The following is a 5,475-nucleotide window of genomic DNA, read 5'->3' as shown; positions in this document are numbered from 1 at the left end:
TGGAAAAACACCTATCATACAATATTCATTTATGGAAAAATCTTTATCATAGAGATTTCATACAATGTTCTGTACGTATGGCATTGTATGGAATTGTATGACAAGAAGTTTTTCATAAATGGAAATTGTATGATTAGAAGTTTTGGTCAACCCGGGTACTGGAACCCAAAATTGTGATAATTGTCACTCGTTGTTGTAATTAACTGAAACTGGTAAAATCACCATTCCAAGCTATAAGACAATGGCTGGCCAGCAAAAACTTACTATGGAAAAATCTATCAATCATTCTAATTAAAGAAGTTATTCTTTGAAATATTTGGAGCATCAACTGACAGACGATGTGAAACAATGGCATTTATCAATACAATTGACAAAGTTAACAAAAACTGGTTAACAAAAGTCCTCCATGGAAGCAACAGTTTCTCTTGAAAGAACAACTTTATTACAAAATCTGAAATGCAACGTCTGAAAATAAAAGTGCGATAAACTTCGTAGTTCATATTGCAATGGCCACCGTTTGTTCGTACACAGCACTAAAAACAAAAAAACAGCACTCGTTTTCTAGCTGCGACGTTGTTCAAAATGTACACTGGCTACTTTCTTCGTTCGCTGGCACCACAAACATTCCTACCTTGACATCAGGCTGTAGTTTGCTAAGAGTTTGAGTGAGTAGATTTATACACATCATTATTTTTTAGATCATCCAGAAATACAGTGCTGATTAAAATTATCCGGACAAAACGAACAAAACTTGAATTTTCAAACGCGTTTTTCTCAAATTGGGTTCAGATTAGACATAAAAAGGAGGGATCAAAAATTGCTTACAATTCCACCAGAATTAATATGGTGCCATTTTTTCTCCGAAATTCTCAACAAAAATTCAAGTTTTGTTCGTTTTGTCCGGATAATTTAAATCAGCACTGTAGTTTGCCCTTCCCATGATATCAACGCAAAACCATTTGAAAGCTCGATTGATCAACAAAATCACTATTTGGCTCAGCGTTTTTGAAACATTCAATTAAAAACAATTGAGCTGGTCAAATATTTATCCTTCTGCGCCGACTGTTTTTATGGTCGAATTAAGCAGAAAAGTTGTTATTGTAAAAAGCAACGCACAGACGATACTACTCGCAGAAACACTACTTTCCTTTGCATCAACTAAAAGCAATTGCAGATAAAATTCCGTAGCAAAGATATCAACCACCGTTGTCAAAAAAACTTGTTTCCGACCAATTAATGAAAACAAAGTTGCCACGGAGGCACTCTGCCATTGTAATTTTCAGCTGCAATATATGCTCCAATCTTTAAACGCAGCAATACAAAATTTCACCAAGTTTAAATCGGAGGCAGCTTTTTGGCCAAAATTGATATCAAAACAGGTTTTCTACAACAGGTTTTCTACAACAGGTCCGGAGCATAAAACAATTCTTCTGGCTAAAGCACTCTGTCATTCAAGTAATTCCATTCTCATTTGACCAGAATACATAAGTGACCTAATTAAAAATCTCAGGACAGTTGATGAGTCGGTAATAGCTTCAGATTTGAGTTAGGACCGATGGGTATAACTCATAGAGTAATTTCGGATAGGGTACACCGTCTGCTCGTCACGCTATCTTATTTTCGGCCGGATAGATTCGTGCAACTTCTTAGTCTAATACCGATCCTAATCTTACTCTTATACTATCTAGTCTCAGGTTGTTTAACTAGTCTCTGCTAGGCTCAATAGATCTAGGGTATACTGGTTTATTGCGGCTGCTGAAGTACTCGGGAGAGTTCAACTAATTTCTAAGTTAAATTCAAATCTCTCTGGTGCTGAAATTACAAGTAATTTCAGCACTTACAAATAAGTGGATTGTTAGTTAGATGGATCATGATTGGTTAATATTAAATACTTTACATTGGTAAAATATCTAATTTATCCAATCATAAAATGTAGTTTAGATCAGGTTCCACCCATCCGGGTTTTACAGAGTTTTTTAGAATAGTCTTTCTGCAATTCAAAGGATGGATGATGGACGTTGGTATTTGGCGAACATCTTATTTCTTCTGGGTTTTCTTATTAGAGAAGTCCTAGATTCAATCGTTGTGTCTTCTCAAGACAACGACTGGGTTTTCGCAACAAACTCAAATCTGATTTCAGAATGGTTGGCTATGTCAGGTTTTTCTGTTTCATTGATGAGAACTTCTTTGTGTTTGACCTTGTCTGGGAATGGCGTGGAGATTGTGCGTGGAGGGGATGCCTGGTTACTCGGATCTGTACGTATACTTGAACATCGAGGTGGTCATTGGTCTAGTTCAATGAAGTCCTTTTCTGCGAAGTCAAGTCGTACTCTAAATCCTTTGAGTTGTGATTGTGGGCGGCATATTGATTGTAGTTGGCCATTCTTTCTCGAGTGTAGTAGGGTCGTTTTGTCTTTGGATGTTCGTCCTTGGTGTTGTATTCTGATCTATGTATTGCATAATGTAATTTACATTTTATAAAACTTTTATTAGTTTAATATTTTTTAATTATGATTTTAGTTAGTTGTTTTCACAAAAGCTTTTTGTTTTAGTTCAGTTATTTTGAAGAGTTACTCACCCTTGAGTAGCTCTTATTAAAAATAGGAGTGTGGTCACAAAGCGTGGATGTAGCGCGGTGGGTTAGGCCGGCTATAGAGCATGCTCAGGACGTCCTTCCTGGTGGGTTAGGCCAGGAGTGGGAGTATGATTGCATGCGGTTTTTGTGAGAGGTCCTGTTATGTGACAACGTTTTATGTTGGGTTTGTTGTGGTTTTTCTTATGTTTTGTTGGTTGTGTCCTTTTTTCAAAAATCAAATTGTTTGTGGTATGGGTTTGTCTTTCGACTTTTTTGTGTTTTATTATTTCTTTCTTAGACTTTATAATAGTCTTCAAAAGAATAAATTATCCAGTTTTAAACTGGGTTAATCCGGTTTGGGTACCGTTGGTTTCCTTTTCTTAGTCATGCTGTTATGCTATGTGTTGTGGTGTTTAGTAAGCTGCATTGGTTAGTTTTGTTTAGTATATAATTCCTTTCCAACCGGGTTAAAGGAAAGTTTGAAACTTGTTATCGTGTGTTAGAGTTGTTGAGTTGTGAAAGCTTGAAACTGAATTTCATTATTTAAACAATTCTTCGTGGGCGAGCTGTGCGAGTTTGGATAGAATTCTTGTGCGAGTGAATGAAAATATCAAAAGGTTAGTACTGCATTTGCTTCTTATTAATTTACTACATAGAATTTCAATTTTACTGCTAGTTGTTGGGGAAAATTAAGTTACAAATTTTCATCATTTTTAGATTTACTGCTTGTGGGGGAAAAATTTATAAATTAAATTACTGCATTGGTATTATATTTATTTAATTGTTGGTGCAAAAATTTAATAGGGTTTTAAACAGTTTTGAAGAAGTTTGCTATTTTTTATTTTTCTTTTGTGAATTTTTCAGATGATCGTTGGATGAAGGCTAAAATTCTAAAGAAAACATGGATAAAGAATGGTGAGTTTCTAATATTTAAATTAGTTAGTAATATGTATAATTCATACTTACCTGTTAGTCGTCGGGGAAGAAACCGTGGGGGAAGATGTCGTGGATGAGATCTGAAGTTGTTAGTAATTTAGCTAAAATGCGGATGATATTTTTAGTTTGAAGCAGTGGCCAAAGCAATTGAAGTGCCTTAATGGTGGTTAGTTCTTCAGTGCCAACTGCAAATTCATAAGGTGTGTTTTGGATTAGATTATATAATTTGTGATTGAATTTAGTGTTATGGATGAATTCTAAAATGGGGATTTCTATAGGTTGTACAAACTCGTGTGGGATAAGGAAGGGTCGGGATTCTTCTGCGTTGAAGGTCTTGGTGATGGGACAAAAAATATACATTTGGGTTATGGGATCATAATTTCGAAGAATACCGTGAAGGTTAGTATCTTTAATGCAATATGTGAAGTTAAGAAAGAATGGTGAAGTGTATTTGGAATTGATGAATTGAAAACGATGGTGTGGTTGTCTGGAGGGAGTGTGTAGGTCAAAGTGATTTTGGATGAAACGATAATAAGTATATGTGTGTGTTTGTTTAGTGCGCAACATAATATCGTGTGAGCAGTGCAAATCTCTTTCATGTGGTGCAAGGAAATGAAAGGTTAGTGAAAATATTTGGAAGCGTTCTTTAAAACTTTCGTAGGCTTGTGTGTCTGTTAGTGCTTCTGAAATAATGTGGTCAAACTTGCGATCGAAGATATTTAGTGTAAATACATATGGTGTTTTAATGAAAAACTTCTCGGTGATTTGTGGGTTAGCGAAGCGATCGGCGTCTAAGAATTGATCTTGGTTAGTTCTGATGATGTTATGATCGTAATATTCTAGTGTATATTCATTAGCTCGGGGTGCAGTGTGTGTTTTTAGTGATTTTTTATATCCAATTTAAGTAAATTGTCTAGATGTTAGTGGTGTAGTGAGTCGATATAGCATGTCCTTATTTCGTTCTATATCGATGTGAGTGTTAGATAAAGGTAAGCAAAGGGGATTTGTAAAATGATAATATGAGGTCCAAGGAAGGGTAGGCATTAAAACGTATTCGTCTACAAAGTTACGTGTCTCGTTAGCGTCATGAGGGGTGTTTAAGGTGTATTGTGGAAATGAGGGTAAGGTGATAGCTAAAAATTCTTTTGTGTTAGTGTGTTTTGGATGGTTGATATATTCACGGGCTGTTCCTGGTTTCGCTGGGAAAGGATGGTTGGGGAACTTTCTTTTAAAAGTGCGGTAAGCTCTATTAGTGCTGAGTGATGATTCAGTAGTTGTGGATGATGGTGCTAATGATTCAGTATAAATTGAAGAGGGTGTAGGCGTAGGAGGGTTGGATGAATCTATTGTGGATGAGATTTGGTTTATGGTTGGGGTGTCAAGGTGATAGGGTTGTTGTTGTAGGGTAATGAAATTATCTAGTTCTGGGGAGATTCGGGGGGTGTCTGGAGAATGGGATGATTGGTCTGAGTGAAGTGAGGAGTAGGTTGGAGTGACTTGGGAAGCATAAGAGGGTGTAGAATTGGTTGGGTCAGGGTTATTTGCTAGTATGGGTTGAAAAGGGGGTTGGGAAAAATTTAAGGAATTGGTGTGAAAATTATTTGATGGAGATGGTTCAGAGTCGGCAAATTCATCGGGGGTTTCAATATTCGGGTTATTGAGTTGTGAGATGGAGTATAAAACTGAGATGTGTGAATTAGTATCGGAATTCATGCCGGATGTTACATTACTGGATGGGAAATCGGGTGGCGGAAAAGCAAAAAGTGGTATTATTGGGATTGGAGTGGTGAGGTTGGTTGGGTGGGAATTTAATCGGTGTAGGGATCCAAGTTGTCGGCTCATCGTGGGCTAAAAAAATTATTATTTTGAGACTGAAAAGCGGTGGTATGGGGTTGTTCTATAATTTGTTCATAAGTATTGTCATCTTGTGAGTGGTGTGGCATTATATGTTGGATGGGACTTTG

This window comes from Symsagittifera roscoffensis, chromosome 2 (genome assembly GCF_963678635.1).
Source record: "Symsagittifera roscoffensis chromosome 2, txSymRosc1.1, whole genome shotgun sequence".
NCBI classification, from domain to species: domain Eukaryota; kingdom Metazoa; phylum Xenacoelomorpha; order Acoela; family Convolutidae; genus Symsagittifera; species Symsagittifera roscoffensis.
Note: the sequence above shows the minus strand (reverse complement) of the source record.